Source organism: Ailuropoda melanoleuca, chromosome 4 (assembly GCF_002007445.2).
Source record: "Ailuropoda melanoleuca isolate Jingjing chromosome 4, ASM200744v2, whole genome shotgun sequence".
Lineage (NCBI taxonomy): Eukaryota > Metazoa > Chordata > Mammalia > Carnivora > Ursidae > Ailuropoda > Ailuropoda melanoleuca.
Genome location: NC_048221.1, coordinates 23,924,309 through 23,944,742, shown reverse-complemented (window position 1 = coordinate 23,944,742; position 20,434 = coordinate 23,924,309). Strand labels below are relative to the sequence as shown.

Here is a 20,434-nt window from a genome sequence, read left to right as displayed (position 1 = left end):
TTTTCCAGAGTGGCTGCACTAGTTTGTATTCCCACCAACAGTGTAAGAGGGTTCCCCTTTCTCCACATCATCGCCAACATCTGTTTTTTCCTGTGTTGTTTATTTTAGCCATTCTGACTGATGTGAGGTGGTATCTCATTGTGGTTTTGATTGGTATTTCCCTGATGCTGAGTGATGTTGAGCATTTTGATGAAAAACTAAATAAATATGAATGCAAATGCTTTTTCCTTCTTTGGGATGGGATAAAGGCATTGAAAAAATCATACAGTTCTTTAAAAATACTGATGATGAAGTGGTTAGAAGAAATTCCCATTTTTGTTTTCCTTAAAAAAACCTGAAATTTTCCATGAACAACATTGGAATAATGACTTGTTTTAAGTGTGAGTCATAGGATTTTCCTTGGTGTAGTCAAATCAAATAATGTGAAACTTGCAAAGCTTGGAAAGTGCTACCTTATTAATCAGTTGTGTTTAGTCCTTGGGGACTGATGGTTAAGAAACAGAAAGAAATTGACACACATGGAAGTGTTTTTCTTTTCTTCTGTTGTTGTCCCCGTTTTTAGGTTTCAGAGGGATTGTAGGTGTAAATTGGCCTACTTTGATAGTCAATTATCATTTAAAATAATTTTGAATTGTTTAACAGGCAGATTATAAGTAATTTTCACATACTAAAATAGGACAAAATAATCAGCTTCTGTTTCCCATGTGTTTAATATTTCAAAAACAAATTTACAACTTGTATCAATTTGAACTTTAGCTCCATTTGTGAAGTTTACGTTTTTAGCCACATCTCATTTTATATCAAAGGTGATATGCTGATAGCTTAATTTCTTTATAAAAACATATTTGTGGCTTTTAATTGTTGTTGGTTAGGCTTTTGTATTGAGAACATGAGCACACATTCTCCATAAGGAGGTATTCAGGCTTTAAACATTTATTTATTCATTCATACCAAGCTGACCTAAAGGGTGATTAGCCGTGAAAACGTGGGTGCAAATAAAGCTCAAAGAGCACAAGATGGAAAGGGAAGCTAAAGGTGATTGTAGTAGGAGGAGAACTTCTCAGCAATGAGCCTTGAAGATGTTTTGTTTATATTCCTCTTTGGAAATGTGGCTAGTAGAAAATGTAAAATTACATATGCAGTTTGCTTTACATTTCCATTAGATTGTACAGAGCTAGCCTAAGAGGCAGGACTTCATGAATGGAGGTGCATCTGCCAGAGTCAGAATGCCCCTATTGCAGTGGAGATGTCCCATAACTTTTACTGGAATATCATGGTTATAGTCATGACAAGGCAGGAATGGGAGCCTGTCTCTAAACCCAATTCATCTGGCTTGTTTGGTGACATTGTAAACTGGACGCATGTGGATGATTTTGAGCTCTTTTTGGAACTTGGAAATATATGGAAGAAATGTTTTCTATCTGTATAAATCTAAAGTACATCTGGAGAATAGTTTCATGTGGCTGCCTTTTGTTTCCAAAATGGAAGGTATTAAGCTCTGGGAGAGTTGCTATTTTCTGCTACTTTTGTGATTTAGTCCAGTGATTCATGATAAAAATGCGAAGTTTACACATATATGTGCAAAATCTCTTTCTACTTAATTGACTACATTTGGGGGTAATTGTCTTGTAGATTAGATGCTCCAATGCATTTTAAAGCCTGGTTGGAGCTAATGTACTGCACAATCCAAAGATTCTCATGTGGTTATTTGTAATAAAATATTTTCTCCCATTTGATACCTGTTTTAGGGCCTTAAGTGTGAAATGATTAGTTCTACTTAAAGATAAAAATCAGTGGTACCTGTATGCATAATATTATTCTGCAGGTGTTGATCTCTTAATTTATATTTTTCCTACATGGTGCTTAAGAATTCAGTTGTCAGGTTGAAAAATTGACAAGCGAGATGACAATCTATTTTAAATAAATCTTTAAACTTGGAAAGTTATGGCAGCAATCTCCAGATTATAAAATTGTAAAAGTGAACAGCATAGGGTCCAAAAAGTCTGTCTTATGTGGTCTCTGGTATTTCTTTCTGCATTAAAGACATTCTAGAAAATGCAGGCAAGTTTATCAAAGAAAATAAAAAAGGATTATACTCTTCCATTTAGTGGAATTCCACAACTTCTTATGTTTCAATGTATTTCTTTTCAGTCTTCTTCTATGCATACATCCTATTACGGAAATGAGATCATGTTTTACTTATTTGGCAAAAACATATTGAATTCACGGGGCACTTGAGTGGCTCAGGTCCTGATCTCAGGGTCCTGGGATCAAACATCCAGCTCCCTGCTCAGCAGGAGTCTACTTCTCCCTCTGCCCCTCCCTCTGCTTGTGCTCTCTCTTTCTGTCTTCTCTCAAATAAATAAAATCTTTAAAAAATATATATTAAATTCTTACTGTGTGGCAGGCATTGTTCTAGACACTGAGGATACAGTGGTGTCTGAGACTGACGTTGGCCCTCCACTCTAATGGAAGAAACTAGACAGTAAGTAGTTCAGTTGCAGTTCAGCATCTTAAGGGATTTGATGGGGGAAATATGGCGTGCTGTGACAGCACTGGAGTACTATCTTATAATCATATGTGCTTCTTACACTTGAAAAAATAAATGTAGGGGAAGCTAGTTATCTCTTGCCTCCTGAATGATATGTTAGAAACAGCCTCCTCCTATTTATTGTGACTTGTTTGTTGTTCTTTTCTGCCATTCTCATTCTACTAGAATCTCCTTACTCTGCCCCAATTCTTATACCTAGCCCATTGGCAAAAGGGAGACTTTCTTTGTTACCCTATCTTTTCTGGGAGCAAGTGAGATTCTCGATGGAATAGTTGGAACCAGTTTAGCCCAACCCAATGGGAGGGATGGTTTCCATTTGTAGTATCAGTGTTACCATATCAGAGCTTCTGGACTTGGGCAGTATTTCTTTTGTGGGAAATGAGAAGTTTGAAAGAAGAGTTTGGTGAGTATTTTCTGGGCAACCTGGTCTGGTATATGTATTAGTTTATTTGTTGCTATGGAACAAATTTCTCCAAAATGTAGTGCTTTAAACAATGGTATTTATCATCTCACAGTTTCTGTGGATCAGGAATCTGGGAGCAGCTTAGTTGGGTCCCCTGGCTCAGGGTCTTTATAATGTTGTAATCAGTGTGTAGCTGAAGCTGGGGTCTTATCTGAAGGCTTGACGGGGCGAGGATCTGCTTCCAACCATATCCATGAGGTTGTTAAAGGATTCAGTTCCCTGCAACCTATTGCACTGAGGACCCCAGTTCGTCATGGGCTGTTTTTGGAAGCTGTCCTTAGTTCTTTGCCAGTTGGGCCTCTCCATAGGGCAGCTCACACATGGTAGCTGGCTTTTCTCAGGGTGAATGTGCAGGAGAGAACAAGAAAGAGAAAGGGTATAAGGAAGGCTGTAGTCACAGTGTTTAATAACCTAATCTCAGAAGTGACATCCCATCCTTTTTGCAATATTCTGTTCAATTGAAGCAAGTTGATAGGTTGAGACCACTCTGAAGGGCATGTGTATCAGGAGATGGGGATCATTGGAAACCATTTTAAGAAGCTTCCTAATGCAACATCCTTAATGGTTCTCTCCCAATTAGTATTCACATAGGACTCAGTGTTTCCTCATTGTCAGCTCCTCCACCTTTATTTTAGTGGATTGCCTTCTATCTATAGCCTGTAACCCAATGAGGGCAGGGACCATGTCTGTGTTGTCCATGACTGCACCCTGAAGGCTTACATTTGTGGCACAAAGTGATGTTCAGTATTGAAGGAGTGGAAGAGGCGATAAGTTCAATAAAAACTTTTACATCTCTTCTCACCTGTGTCAACTCCTTGCTTCTGCTGGGTTTCCTGGACCCACCCTGTTTACTTGGCCCGAAGTGACAACCCTTGACTTTAGACCTAATTCTTGCATCTCAGACCTGATTTTTGGAAGCCCCTTTGGCCCCAGAGCTCCCTTCTTCTTGCCTCCATTCTCCCTTTCCTGACCTCTCCCATACCTAATCCAGCCTCCAGGGTCCTGGCCTTCTCCTCATTCCAGGAAGAGAAGTATGGAATCTCTTTCCCAGAGGGAAAGACTTTGGTGGGCGATTACTATGTAAATCTCCCTTGTTATGGGTTAAAACCTGGGAAGATATGACCTGGTAACCTTGGGAGCATCCTGGGTCTCCCCTTTGATGCAAGTACCTAGGAAGAACAAACAGGGATGGCTGCTCTCATCCATTTCAAAAAGCTAAAATATGAGGGTGGTCTTTCTGGACAGTTAGATTTTGGCAAACCCTAGTTCTTCATACTCACACTCATTGATAAATACTGCTACAATGAAACTAACAGAGTTCACCATTAAATAAAAGAGATAACAGGGGCGCCTGGGTGGCTCAGCCGTTAAGCGCCTGCCTTCGGCCCAGGGCCTGATCCCTGGGTCCTGGGATTGAGCCCCGGGCTTCTCTGCTGGGAGCCTGCTTCTTCCTCTCCCACTCCCCCTGCTTGTGTTCCCTCTCTCGCTGGCTGTCTCTTTCTCTGTCAAATAAATAAATAAATAAAATCTTAAAAAAAAAAAAAGAAAAGGGAGTTGCCTTGTAAAAAAAAATTAAAGAGATAACAGAGACTAGTCATTTTCAAAAGAAATTTAGAAATAGGAGCTTTTCTTACTATGTTGGTTGTGATCTCTGATCTGTTGATGTCTCCTATTTGTTACTCTTCATATTTAAATCTTCCTGGTTGACTTTTTACTTTTCTCTCCTGCCTTCTGCCCCACAGAAGCCTTTTTAGGAAGGTGTATAATAGTGGGGTACTAATAGCAGGGACTGTGGAGTTAGACTGCTTAGCTCTACCACTTACCAGTCTCATGACTTGGGCAAGTTACTTAACTTCTAAGTCGTCTTATCTGTAAAATGAAAATAATGATGGAACTTACCTTTAACATTAGGGAGTGGAATGAATGAAATGTTACACTCAAAGCGCTTCATATATGGCCAGGCATACAGTAAGCATTTAATATAAATATTAGCTGTGTTCATTGTTTGAAAACCAATACTGGATGACCTCTCTGCATAGAGGTGCAGATGCAAGGTGTGAACTTGATTGAGGATGTGGTTATAAAAAACAAAACAAAACTGGGCAATTCTGCTTTAGACCAGGGGTTGGCAAACTAGGACCTAAGGGCCAAGTTAGTTCCACTTCCTGTTTTTGTAAAGCCCATGAGCAAGAATGGATTTTCATTCTTAAATGGTTGAAAAAAATCCAAAATACAGCATTTTAGAGCACATGAAATACTAATGACCATGCCGATGTCCAAAAGTGAAGTTTGTAAAATAAATTAAAGCAAATAAAGTTTAAAAATAAAAAATTGATTAAAAATAAAATAAAGTTTGTATGATGGCCACATTCATTCATTTCAGCATTGTCTCAGGCTGCTTTTGTATTACATTGGCAGAGTTGCAGTAGTTGCGACAGAGACTATTTGGTTGGCAATGACTAAAATATTTACCATCTAGCCCTTTACAGTAAAAGTTTGCTGACCCTTGCTTTAGACCAATATGCTGCTGTCTATTTCTGGCATAAAGTTGGGAGGGGCGGAGCTGGTGAGATGGGGAAGCCGAAAAGCTCTGCAACTAATCGCTTGTTGAATCTTAAGTATGCTTTCATGATAGGGTGATGTCCCAGATTAGTCACATACCATATTCAGATTGAGGAAGTAACACATCCTGAGGTTGAATAGACTAAATGAGTTTCAAATTCCCTCCTCTTTTTAGTTACAGAAATGGACTCTGTATAAAAATATCAAGTTATTGAATCTACTTTTTCTGAAATAGCACACACATTAGTATGATATGTAGATTTTCTTTTTTTTTTTTGGTTGTTACTAGCTTGCCTTCCATGTAAGTTTATGGGATCATTATGATGAAAATATATTAGATAAATTTCCATTAACATTAGACTGAAAAATGCAGATGAAGTGCTGTCCTGGTGCATAAAATAGACCATTACGGTACATGAAATTACTTTAGTTGTTATCATCTCAAATAATTTGGGAGACAATTGCTGACACAAAGTCAATTTTAAAACCACAGGAAATTGAAACACTAAAGGAATTTGTATTCTGTATTTGTGAAAGTGCGACACAAGGATCTAATTAGAATTGACATAGTAGTAATAGTTGACTTGATATAAATTTGATTTTATGTATTAATTTTCAGTTGCTGAGTAATGATGAATTTTCTCTCCCTTGTATACATTTGTTTTTCTCCATATTAAGCTGTCATTAAGCTGTCATAGCATAAGTTGCTAATTTGCAGCCCATCAAGTATGGGTTATATGTAGCCTTTTAAATTAGAGGTTAATAGCTCGGGGTATGAAGTCTAACAGATTATAGCTGGGTTCTAGCTTCTGTTCTGCTCCAATTTTGACCTTGCTCCAATTTTCTTATCTTCAGTTTCCCCATCTGTAATATGGATTCATTCACAGAATTGTATCATCAAACTGTTGTGAGATTGAGAAAAAACATGTGAAGTACTTGGTAATAGTGCATGGAATATAGTGAAAGTTTATTGAGTGTTAGATGTATTGTTATGAATTAATTAATCTTATTTAATGTTGCTAATATTAATCAATATAATTTAGGTGTTCTGCCATCAGTGGGAATGTGAGAATATTATGGGCCCCACCTGTTTGGAGCCATGTTGTAGCTTGTAGCTTGTATAGCTCTTAGAATTTGAAAGCATGGAACACCTCCTAACCACAGAACTCTTTAGCTCATTTCCTTGGGGAGTGACTCTCTCACCCATCAAAAGCATGTTTCCCCCATTTTGGGCATCTTGCCAAAACCCCATCAGCCCATACAGATTCCTTCCCAGGGCAAAAGCTAGCACTACAGCACAAGAGATCCAAGGGCTGGGTGGTATGGAAACTTCTTAGTGCCTTTCCAGTTTTCTAAGGCCATGGCACACACAGAAAATTATAATCTTTCCCTGTCACTCTAGAGTGAGAGGCTAATGTTGCCTGTGGCTAGAAATGCCTGGTTGGGGTGGTGGCATGAGAATCAATGACTTCTCAGTACACTGGTAGCCCACAATCATATGGCTTTGCCATGGTGTACAGTTAGGAAGCTCCATCTCTGAGCAGAGTCTGGATGCAGTGGTAGGATGTCAGGCTATCCAAGGAGGCCAAATTTGCCTACGGGGTAAGGGCATATTTGTAGATGGTTGCAACTGGACCTGAACTTTTGGAGGGGTAGAGTGGAGGAAGAAGGTGATACCTCACAGAAGAGTGACTCTCCTTATATGACTGCTGGGATTTCTAGTGTCTTTCACATGTTCCTGCTGTATATGTGTGTGTGGGGGTTATGTTTGTGTGGAAATAAATGAAGATCGCCTAAGTGAGAGCTAACAGAGGCTATGTATTCAGAGCTGGCCATAACAAGGAATGGAGTCACCATCACTTGCATTTGACAAAGACTCTTGGAGGCAGTGGGTGGAATAGAAAATCTCAACAGTGAAAGAAGGGGAGACTTCAGTTATATATGGTTTGATTGGAGGATGTTGGCATGGGGAAGCTGTAGGCAGGCTAACTAGAAGGAAGGCATCCTATGTGATTTGTTTTGGAGAGAATATTTGGTTTCCTTTGGTTGGTCCTGAGTTAGAAGCCAGAATAAAAAAAATAAGGAAGTTGGCAGTCATTGACCAAGCCTGACGTTGCAGGGTGGTTGAGCAGAGTTTTTGAGTCAGAATTCTACTGTCACGGCCACCCATGTCTATTCGTGTATTCAGTCTTTCATTTCTCTCTCTCATCATTCTTTTGCTTGTGACTTGCTGACCAATTCAGGGGAGGTTAGAGATTCAGACCCTCCCCTGTCAGAGATGGTCCAGTTTTCTCCATAGACAATTGCATTGCAAGATCTTCTTGACATTTTTGTTATATTTCAGAGCAGTCATTTGACCACTATGATAGAGTGAAAACACTTAACAGTCCTTATAAGTTGCTTCAGAACCAGGAACACTGATTGCTTAACCCAGGCCAAGAGAATAAATTCCATAGGCCTTGAGAATCAATCTTAGGAAGGCAGGTAACTGTTTCCTTAAGGCAGTGTTTAGCCTATTTTGCCTTTTCTGTTTCATGGATCCATGTGTAGCAAGCAATATTGGCAATGGCACAGACACCACCATCACTTAGCCAAAAAGAAATCTAGAGCAATGCAATTTCATCACTGCTTATGCCATTGAGTTGAGACTGATCTGTATTCATCTGGAGTAGAAGTGGAATTATTAATAATGTCTGCCAGAGTTAGTCATTAATTTCTTACAGATGTTTCTATTTGTAAGATTCCCATCATTGGGAGTACTGCTCTGATTGTTTGCATAAACAGTGAGTCAGTCATTTCCTCAGGTAGAGTGCCTGAATATTCAAGGGTGGCCTCATTTTGGAGCGCATGTCCAGCCTTGGTGATATATAGAATTAGAGGCTTTGTGCATGGACAGGTCTTGGAATAGTATTCCTAAAGTGCATGAGGTATTAGTTTGAGGCAAATGGGATCAGGCATCTTGGCTGCAGAAGGAGTGGTAGGTGCTTGTGAAGATACAGGATAAAAGGAGTTGTTATAACGTGAAGCATCACATTAGTTGGGTTAGACATTTGAATTTCTTTTTTTTTATTTTAAAGATTTTATTTATTTATTAGACAGAGATAGAGACAGCCAGTGAGAGAGGGAACACAAGCAGGGGGAGTGGGAGAGGAAGAAGCAGGCTCATAGCAGAGGAGCCTGATGTGGGGCTCGATCCCATAACGCCGGGATCACGCCCTGAGCCGAAGGCAGACGCTTAACCGCTGTGCCACCCAGGCGCCCCTAGACATTTGAATTTCTAAGAGTTTCCTTCAGGTGGCAAATATTTGGACCCTTACTTTAGGAAATTTGTTGAATTCAAATGTGAAATTACCTAGGATTGGAACAACAGATTGTAATAATTAGTTTTTTTTCCCCCCTCCTCTGGGAGAGAGGGTACTAGTAGAATCACAGATTGGTTTGGTTAAGGTCATTTGGCCACATAGTTGTAAGTAGAAGTGCCACTAACTATAACTCCCAGTGGTCTCATTTGATAAGACTGAAATTGTCCAGAGGACTATATCATGGGTATCTAGTGATGGATGGCAGTCAGTAACACTGAGGCAGTGGCTACTGTTTAGGATGATTAAGAATGAACATATTCTTTCCTAACAATTACAATACAGAAGAAAGAGAAGAGAAAAAATGCCATCATGGGTGGACAACAACCAGGGGTCTATAGGGAAAGAAAAATGATTATAAGGAGTCAGATGAAAAACAAAACAGGAATTAGATAGGTTCTGGAAGTGCCCTTGAGTGGAAGCTGTCCTCTATTTGAGGTTGTCAGCTTGTTTCAGAGGTCTTGGGTCAGCTGTCTACTTCTGAAAATCAGCCACTTCTAGGGGGTCCCAGAGAATCCTCAGTTTGAGGTCCCCAGGTTGGAGTAGCATTCTAATTCTGTGGAATTCTGTGTCTCTAGTTGTGAAGCATGAGTCCAGGGACTGACTCCTTGGAGTTTCACTGCTGTATTTGTTGTTAATAGTACCAGATAATGTCTCCTCCAGCAAGGTTCAAGAGCAGTTTTTCTCTGATGTTTCTTTCAATTGAGAAATCTTCTTATTGAAGATCATGGAGAGGCTGTTTAGGAAGATGTTGTAGAAAGGAGGCCTTCACCTGTTGGAGAAAGGGCTGGCTATAGTACATGAGTCCCTTGTGATATTTTGCCATGTCTGCGAGCAGCAGGACAGAATCTAGTATTTGAAGTATAATCCCTAAACAGATGGGCTTTTCAGTTATTCATTCATAGGAGAATAATGTGTCCCCAAGGAAGTGGACCACATTGCCATAAGGGTTAGTGGGAGTACCTTTGGCCAAGATGAAAGAGCCTTCTTTAACTCCTGGATGTTGTTGACAGTTACTTTATAGCTTATTTTGAAAATCTCCTATAGTTTCATCTTTTCTCTTCTTCAGGATGATTGAACTGTGGTCCAGTCTACTTTTATTGGAAACATTTTGGGTATGGCTTTTTAGAAGATTTTGCCCTACTTTAAAGGCCTTTTGTTGTATTTTTTTTTACCCTCAGGTTTATTGTGAAAAGAGAGATCCTGTAGGTCTTTTCCTGGGAAAATTAACTTTTGCTACTCAGAATTTAGATTCCAACAAACATGCGTACAAGTTGACAAAAAACCTGGTAACCCTGGATCATATGCATTCAAAAGAATTCTGAATTCTTCTGTGAATAGTTGTTGGTCTTGTCTGGATTTAGGAAAACCCTTCGTATGGCTCTTATTCAGCTTGGGTCTGAGGTTTAAATTCTGTAGTTGCCTAAATACCAAGTTCTTGGATGGAATGCATCCTTAGACACAACTGGCATCTTGGGGTGATTGGGAAAAGGTAGAGGATTGGATGAGGGAAAGAGGAATAACAAAGTTGCAGATAGAGCAGAAGGATAAGGGGAAAGAGGAAGCCTGGATGTAGGGAGGCAAATGGAGGACGGGGCAGGGGAAGATTTACTAGGGACATGAGTCTAGTTTGTTGTTGCTTAAGATGATTAAATTGTTCATTAGCTTTGGCCAAAAAATCTTTTAGTGGCAATTTTAAAATCAGAATTTTGTTTGGAGGCCTCTACCTGCCAATAAAAAAATGCTGCTCTGTAAGGATGGCTTCTAGTGCTGTGGGAGCACATGGGAGGGTTGCTCAATTCTATGGTTTGGACTGGGTGGGGCAGGAAGCCTTCCCTGGCTGGTGATGTGTGGAGCCCCCAGAAGATGTAATTAGATGGGCCAGTGGGGGCAGAGGTCCATGGAGGGTGTCAGAAGCCAAGTGAGCAGGAACACTTACTCTTCCTAACACTAGTTACACCTTGGGGTAAGAGGGGAAAAGGTCAGCTGGAACCTCTGTTGCCTTCACTGAGATGAGGCCTAAGAAGGAGGAACAAATCTGTATGTTACAGCCAAAGAAGATATGTTTATTTTTCTTTCTAGTCTCTTTCATGTTCAATTGTGAACACAAGTGTACCCACACACATGCACACGCATTCATGTACAGCATACACACACACACAATAAACAAAGGCTTCAAATGTAGGAGGTCCTCAAAAACCCAACAAATACTAGCTCCTGTAATCTGGGAGGAAGTTTTAGTTTCTACATTCCTTAAATGAAGAATTCTAATCCCTACCTTCCAGCTCTGTTTAAAAGATTACATAAGGTAACATACATTCAGTGTAACACCCGACGTATATTAACTGCTCAACAACCGTAAGTTCTCTCTTTTTTTTAAAAGATTTTATTTATTTATTTGACAGAGATAGAGACAGCCAGCGAGAGAGGGAACACAAGCAGGGGGAGTGGGAGAGGAAGAAGCAGGCTCATAGCAGAAGAGCCTGATGTGGGGCTCGATCCCATAATGCCAGGATCACGCCGTGAGCCGAAGGCAGACGCTCAACCGCTGTGCCACCCAGGCGCCCCTGTAAGTTCTCTTTGAACTGTAGAGTAAGTGTTGTTCAACCTTAGTGATCACTCAGTACTTTTATTTTCTTCTGTGTCAACTCATTTAAAAAAATGCTGCCCATTGGGCCTGAAAAATCTTTTTCCCCTCCCCCTTCCCCCCCATGGCACCTCTCAAATAAACAATTTTGTTTAATCAAATGTTTTCTAGATTGTCCAGTGAAGGTGGCATTGGTGAAAGGAGGCGAGATGGGTGCAAGAATTAGGATTGTAAGGAAAGTTCATGTAAGAAGCAGGGGCTTTTCCTGGAGGAAGAGAAGAATTAGATTTTGATGACCCCATGAGAGCTGGCAACAGTTGGTTCAAAGTGGTGCCTGTGTACTTAGTGTCTTGGACCTTCAACCTGACAGTTGTCTGCTTTCCATTGCAGACACGATAATGTATGCCTCCCTAGTAAGAAGACTAGAGAGAATGATCTTTCTGTGTTAAAACCAAACTCTTAGGACCAAAAATGGAGATGGCAGGAGAATCTTTTCCAGTTTCATTGGTGACTCACAGAAAAGCTTGCCCAGATGGACACTGGTCTGGTGAGAACCACAAAATCACCACTCTGTGAGACTGGCTCAAACAGTAGGTTCATAGGGCCTAGTACCTGTGTTCTATACTGTGATTCTTTTTATGGCAAACAATACTTTTAGATAGCACAATAGAAAATAGAAGGATGAAAGAGAAAAAAAAGAATGGCCTGAGTCCTCTAAACAGATGGGAACCAAAAACAATTTGGTACTACCATATGGAGAACAAATAGCCAAGAACTCAATGCAAAGAGAGTGGTGGTCAGACCCAGTGCTGACTCATCACATTGACAGAGAGTTGACAAGCTGTGACAGCAAGGCAAAAGGGACCTCCTTGGGTACCACACCTGGGGATCAGCAAACACTTTCTGTAAAGGCCCAGCTAGTAAATATTTTAGGCTTTTCAAGCCAGACAGTCTTTGTCGTGACTGTATGAAAACAGGTAGAGATAATATATAAATGTAAAGGAGAGCCTGTGTTCTAGTAAAATTTTATTTATGCATGCTGGAATTTAAATTTTATATAAATTTTGTATGTCATGAAATTTCACTCTTCTTTGGATTTTTTTTCAGCCACTTGAAAATGTAAGAACTGTTCTTGGCTTATGGGCCATACAGAAACATACGGTGGGTTGGATTTGGCCCTTGGGCCATAGTTTGCTATTCCTGGCTTAGTAGGGAATGGATAAATACTCACACGGGTGTAACAGAGCAACAGTAAGAGCAAAAGTAATAGCAGCCGATAGTTGACTAAACACTTAGGTCAAAGTACAGGTGTCAGATGTGGTTTTAAGCATTTCAGATCAATTATCTCATTTATTCTCTTGGTAACATTATGAAGTAGTACCATTACTCCTCCCATTGTTCAGATGAGGAAACAGAGGCTCAGAGAGAGGCTCAATGAGTGGTGGAACCCTGGGAGTCTTCCTCCAGAGTCCTTGGCTGCATTATTAGCTCTGTCGGCCACCAAGACGCATCATCATAATCAGACACTTTGAAGTGGTCAGGGGCTCACTCAGTGAAGGAGAAAGCAGGCAGCACTAGGTGCCTAGGGACCCCCTCTGCCAGGCTACCAGGATGTGCCCTGACTCCCAACAGGAGAAGGTCACTGCTTATATCTTATTTTTATCTTGTTTAAAGTTTTAGTGTTTTTTTTTTAAAGATTTTATTTATTTATTTTACAGTGAGATTGAAAGAGCAAGAGAGAGAGAGTGAGAGCAAGAGAGAGCACGCACAAGCAGGGGGAGGGAGAGGGACAAACAGACTACCCTGAGCGCAGAGCCTGACTCTGGGCTTCATCCCACAACCCTGAGATCATGACCTGAGCCGAAATCAAGAGTCCGAAGCTCAACTGACTGAGCTACCCAGGCGCCCCTAATGTTTTGGTGTTTCTAAAATGACAATTATTCTTCCTTTTCCAGATATAAAAGCAGCATGACACCAGCTCATTATGAAAAATTGAGAGAATGTAGAAAATCTTGGAAAAGAAAATAGGATCCCCTGCATCTTGCCATCCAGAATTAATTCCTGTTAGTAGTTACAATATTTCATTCCTGTCTTTCTCTTGCAGTAGTATTTTATGTACATATTGTACATCTTTTTAACAGCTTTATTGTAATATAATTTACATACAATTCACCCATTTAAAGGGTACAATTTAGTGGGTTTTGGTATGTTACATTGTTAAATTTTAAAAATCATGGTAAAATATATATAACACAAAATTCATCATTTTACCCTTTTTTAAGTGCACAATTCCATGGTGTTAATTATATTCACAGTGTTGTGCAGCCATTGCCACTATTTCCCAAACTTTCATTGCTCCAAACCGAAACTCTGTAACCATTAAACAATAACTGCTTACTTCCCTTCTTCCCAGCCTCTCCTAGCCTCGGGTCAACCTTCTGTCTCTATGGATTTGCATGTTCTAGATATTTCATATAAATGGAATCATATAATTTGTCCTTTGTGTTTGGCTTATTCACTTAGCATAATGTTTAAGTCTCATCCATATTGTAGCGTGTGTCAGATGTACATATTGCGTTGTAGCCTACTTTTTAATTGAACAGCATGCTGTGAAGTGTTCCTGGGTAGGCAGGGGCTAGACAGTAGAAGAGTGGGCTGAGTTTTATAAGCCATGCTGTAGAGTTTGGACTTCCTCCTGTGCGCAATGAGGGAATGGCAAAATTTTTTTTCTTGTTCTTTTCTTAAGCTGGGGGATGACAAGATGAGATTTCCGTTTCAGAAAGAGCACCCCGGCACAGGTATGGAAGAGGCCTGGGACTTGGTGATTTTGGTCTCAAGCTTGAGTAAACAGAGTTGCGCATGGTGTTTCTAAAAGTGCAGATTCCCAGGCCCCACCTTGAAGTCCTCACTCAGTGTGGACTGAGGGTGGGAAACTGCAGTTTAAAATCTGTGTCTTGGTTGATTGCTATGCAGATGTTCCTGGACTTTATTTTGAGAATTACTGGACTAAAGGTTGGAACACTAATTTGTAGTTTTTCTCAATTTGTTTTTTTAAAATTTCAATGATAGGTAAAATGTTTTTCTATTTAAAGTGAAACAAAACTACTCTGTAGTTGCATCTTTTTTTAAGGCAAGACTATTAGCACTTGGGGATTTGTTTTGACTAGAAGAAACACCTGATGTTGCAGTGTCACTGCCTGATAACTTCTGCCTCTAACTGTATAAATTCTCTTTTTCATTAAATCAGTCGCGTACACCTTGCTTGTACCAACATGGGTTTTAAGCAACTTTGTGTAAGGAACCTACCTTACCGTTCCCTCCTATGTCCCATGGTATTTGGTGCTGGAGTGGACAGTCATGAGTATTTAATGAAGTGATTTGAAAACAAGGGATTAAATTCTAAGGTTGAAATATTGTGTGTTTATTTTTCCTGCTGTGAATGGCTTGTTCAAATTGAAATTCAGCAAATCTCTTTTTTGAAAAAATGGCCATTTTTATTCATCAGGAATTTATTCCTAAGGTTTGATTACACATTTAATCTATTTCTCGTTATAGTCCTTCCTACTCTGCTCTGTTCTCTATTCCTTAATGAATCACCATCCACAGATTCAGTTCTTTTTTTTTCATATCATAAAATTATTATGAAGAAATGATACTCATTATACTGCCATATAGACTGACTACTGTTTGTTTTTGTATGTGGCTCTCCTAAAAACCAGTTGCAACTATCCTGTTTACCTCTCGCAAGGGACAGCAGGATATGAGGAGACAACATCCTCCATTAGGTGGCTTTCCCAATAGGTGGTCAGATTTTTGAGACACCAAGAGAGCTCAGGCTCAAATACCCTAAGAAAGCCTGTACTGTAAGGAAGGAGAAGCCTTCCAGCTGTTGGGTGGGGCTTCCAGAGCAGGATCCCTCTGTTCCAATGGGGCAAGTGTTCTCATGGGAGGAGGATGGCATCTGTTAGGAAGAGCCCACTGTCACCTCCTTGCAGATGTAAATAACTAATTGTCCCTTCTGAATAGGCTTGTATGTAACCGTTCTTGAATTTTTGTAGGAGAAGAAATAATTCAAGGCACACTGGAGACACTCACACAACAGGAGCAGGCTCAGAGAATGGAACCATAAGAACCATCTATCCATCAACCAAATCAGTAATTTAGAGTGGTCCAGAACCAGGATGTGTCTGGTTTATCTCTGATCTTTCTTTCCTCAAGGGGGTTTTGAGCCTACCAGTGTGGAAGGGGCTCATTTACCTGAGGACTTTGGTTCTGGACCTTGGGAAAAGCAGCATCTTGGAATGGAAGGTGTAAGAAGCCCTGGTTCCCAGTCCCCTCTCTTCTTCTCCCTCCCCTCCATGCCCACTCCAAAGTGCTATATGAGGCTGTGAGTATCTCCCTTACTTTGGTCTTTATTTTCCTGATCAATAAAGCAGGAGGAGTTTGGGCAATATGGTCTCTGAGGAACCTGGCAGCTCTAACACTAATACTAATCACTCCTTGGTTTCCTGGTAGCTCGTGGACCTTTCTTCTGTGTTTACTCTGGTTTTGGTTGACCAATGTCCTTCCTTCCATTTGGCAGGAAATAGAGTGTTTGGTCTTTATCTTGTCTTTATTGGGAACTCTCCTGAATCCCCCTGACGGAGGTTTGGTTGGACTTTAAAGTTCTCTCTGCATCAATAGAAATGTATCACTTTCTTTTTTTATAGTAGTGGTCTGTATAATTGAAGGAGAAGTTTTTTTTCCTTTGAGACCTTTAATTTCTGAGTATGAGTCATGACTTGCAGCCAGCATCACGAGAGCAATATTGAGGATAACAAGGAAGTTGTGCTGTTATTTTAGGTCTTACTGTTTTCTGGGTTGTACCCTGGAACCCATACTGCTCATCTATATATGATTTATGGTTTATGAGGAAAATATAGAAAACTGACCCCGTGTGAATGACCCCCTGTCCCTGTAGCAATATGTACCATTTTTACTACCTGTGTTGTCTTGGCTGACCGTGTTTGCTCTAAATGATGGTGCTGGATCACTTCTTGAAATCCTGTGAGTATCCTGTGGTCCAATGGTATCACCTCTAAACCAAACTAATTGTGTTTGTTTTTAGTTTTTGGTTGCTTTCAATGAAATTTCTTATTCCATGGAGTTAAGTTCCTCTTAACACATAGAATATCGAGGCTTACCTTTTACATTTTGGCTTCTGTTAATGTCTGTCGGAGACCTTGTGCTAATCTCCATCATTTTCACTTTTGAAACTTTCTGTTTTCCTTAATGGTCTAAACCAAATATGCTATTGGCTTGTTTTGTTTTAAATTCTGTGTTCTAAATATCAAGAATCCTGTACTGCTCTTATTTCTCTTGTGGGATGTTTTTGCCTGGGTAGACCTCCTTTGAGAAGGTATGATCTTTTATTCCATGTGTTTCATGTCAGCCTTTGATATCCTTATCTCCCTTGTCTCCACCCATGAGTGTGCCTTAAATTCACCCCATTGTCCTTCTTCATCCTCTCTACTCTGTCCTTTTATAGCAGCTGCCTTGCTGGTCTCCTTATGCCTGCAAGTGGTCTACAGAATCCACTCCACATTCTATAGCATGGCTGACAAGACATCACTATCAGCCCCTAGTCTTCCCCTCCAGGTTGCTCTCACTTGCTTCACAGCTCAGTCATCTTACTACCTCCAATGTGCAAGGATCTTTCCTATGTCTGTACTTCTGTTTTCATGATAACCCCAAGCCTGGATGCCTGTTTCCTTTTTTTCTGGCTGGCAAACTCTTATTCATCCTTTAATACACAACTCTTGCATTGCCTATTCACTCCTGGACTGAGTCCTTTCCTCCTTGGATCTCCCATGACACACTGTTTTTAGTCTTGGAAAACATGTTTTCACACTGTATCATTATTACTTGCTTCTCTCTTTCCTTCCCATTAAACTATATGCTCTTTCAGGACAAGAGCAAACCTTAGTTTCTTTATAGAGGGCCCCCCAGCCTGTCACAGAGCTTGGAGAAGTGGCAAGGGCTATTAGGAAGAGTTTTGTTACCAGAAGGGTAGGGTCTAGATTGTGACTCAACACTTACCAGCTCTGTGGCCTTGGGCAAGTCACTTCATCTGTAAAAGCCTGGCCTGATTTGTGAAATGGGAATAAGGATATGTACTTTGCATGTTGATTATCAGATTAGAAACAACAAAACTAAGAAGATAATTTGTGTATCTGGTGTAGGGCAGCTTACAGTTTTGTTGTGTGAATAATCAACTGGTGCTGCTCTTTGATACTTTCTCTTACACCCTCATTCTCTTAGGTCTGTCTTTTTCACTTTTACTTTTTTCCTGAACTCATTTCTGAGATGTGTATTCTTGGCATGGGTAAGCAGGTTTGTTTGTGGGAGGGTGATGAGAAGTGGAGAAAGAAAAAAGGAAATTGAGAAACTGCCTTCATTTGGACAGCGATGATCTAATTTTAACTCGACAGTTGTTCTGCGATAGACTCCCCAGTCTGGTTAGATAGATGAGGCATGAGGATCACGTGGTGGAGTTTTTAGGAAATATGCCAGAATTTGCACGTATACACATCTCTGCAAATTCATGTACACGTGCACACATGTTGAAATGAATTTCTGCTGAGTCAGCCCCTTGTCAAGTGTCACCTTAGACCATCCACCCTTCCCAGTAATTTTATTGCTCAGCATTCTCTTTGAGTTCTCCTTTCAGAGCTGCGTATTCTTTAGAATCTCCTCAATGATAACAAGCTAACATTAATAATAACACTAATATCACAACTTATAGGTATTGAATCCTTACAAGGAATGAGGCAGCATATTAAATTACGTTTAATATGGATTTACATGGATTTAATGTGTATTTACATGGATTAACTCCTTCCACCCTCATAACAAGCTCATGGGGTGGGCATCTTCATCCAATGTTGTAGATCAGGATAACAAGTCTGTGAGAGGCTAGTGGCTTGCCCACATCCACACTTTCTAAGTGTCAGAGTTGAGATGGGACCCAAGGAGCCTGGCTTTAGTTCCCATTGGCTCACTCCATTAGCCTGAGTGCGCACCTACCACACAGTTTTGGATGTAATTGCTTTTTGGAAACTGAGCTCTGTCTGTCGCATTAGGTGATAGTTATATTATATTACCGCACTGAGTATGTAAGCTAGATTGAAGTGTGCTTTTGATCTATTAACTATTTCATAAACTTGATTGTGGATCAAAAACAAATCTAGGAAGACTACCGTTTTAGATAATTCCAATTTAAATGTGTCACAGTGCCTCTTTTACCTTATGCTGATAACTATCTGGAAGTTTAAAAGAATGTGTATGTAAAGCAAAACAATAGACAGTATGACTGTTATTCTGTTTCATGTGGTTTAAAAAAATCTTTATATAAGAGGAATGAGGAAGGTGAGGACTAGTGTTTGGGCCAGTTGCTTTAGAAATGTTGTTTCATTTAATCAAGGACTGGTGCCAAAGTCATTTTTGTTCTCATGTTCTAGATGGGGAACTTGAGGATTAGTGAAGTTCAAGGTCACTCCAACAGTAAACTAGTTTTCTGACTCTAAAACTCATGTTCTCGTCACTGGATGACATATCAGCCCACGGGAGAACAAGGATTTATTCCTTTATAATCAGGACCCGTTTTCCCCTTTTCTCTGCTCAGCCAGCATGGGGCTTGTCTTTATCTAGTATTTGCAGAATTAGGGCAGAAGAAGTCTTATGGAGGAGAGAATGTTGTATGAGGACGTGTTTTAATATGGCAGCTTGGTGCCTCAAAATAGAATCAGGCACACCTGGAGTGGGGACTATAAATGAAAGGGGCTCTGGGAAGTGATTTCCTTGGTGCTTGCAATATTTATTTATAATTAAAAAAATTTCATTTTGGGACATGATGTATTGGATCCTTTGGATCATTCATTCTGCTGGATGTAATGGCTCATTAAAGTTTAACAACGAAATATGAAATCAGGCCTTCTGAAATGACCCTTGATTTTTAGTTTGCTGAAATGTTTTCTGTCTGTTCAAAGCAGTGAGAGGCAGAACTCTCTATGAGACTTGTATCGGAAGGCTAGAAGCTGCTGTGACTTTGTAAATGCCTCCTATGGACACACAAGGATAGCAGAACAGCCAAGACACCAGGACTCCGTTCTGGGTGCTCACACTGGAGAGGTGCAGGTGGAAATGCATCTCTGGAGTCAGCCTGGGTTTAAATCTTAGCCTACCAGACAAGGTATACAGCAAGATAACTTAGTGAAATTCTTTCGCTTCTCAAAGCACTTCCACTCAAATGGGAGTAGTATTGGCCTCTGCCTTGTGGGAGGATTGTTGTAGGACCTTTGGGAAACATAGAGTCTGGCTTCTAACAAGCCCCTGGTATAGGTTGCTGTTACTGTGGGTGGGTCTAGACTGTGTACAGTGCCGGGACGGGCATTGCCAAAGTCTTGTAGCCCATTGACTGTATATAGGTTAATGTTTCTTACAGGCCTGTGGACAACCTGTTCTCATAACTGCTGGTGAGCTAATTTTTTTTTCATTTTTAAATGACTGCTTTCACACTGTCATTGCAGGCAGAGTTGAGAGGTTGAGACAAAAAATGTGTGGCTTTTAAAGCCTGAAATAGTTACTATCTGGCCATTTACCAAAAAGTTCACTGAGACTTGATTTCGTGCCTAAGAAAGACATAGGCGTGAGTTCCAGCTCCACCATTTACTAGCTGTGTGATCTGGGTCAAGTTACTTTCCCTCTGCCTGCCTGTCTGTCTGTCTGTCTGTCTCTCTCTCTTTTTTTTTTCTTTTCCTCTCTTAACCTCAATTTTCTCATAGGTAAAGTAGGGGTAATGATGTGGCATAGGGAAATTAAATCAGGTCAGTTATATAAAGATTTGGGCATGGTGTCTGGAACATCATAAGTGC

The 20,434-nt window shown here is 40.3% G+C and overlaps 1 protein-coding gene across 1 annotated transcript in view; it reads left to right on the top strand.

Moving 5' to 3' along the window:
* Positions 1–20,434, top strand: part of ERC2 (ELKS/RAB6-interacting/CAST family member 2) — a 919,611-nt gene that overhangs the window by 82,590 nt on the left and 816,587 nt on the right. The gene's annotated exons all lie outside the window — the stretch shown is intronic.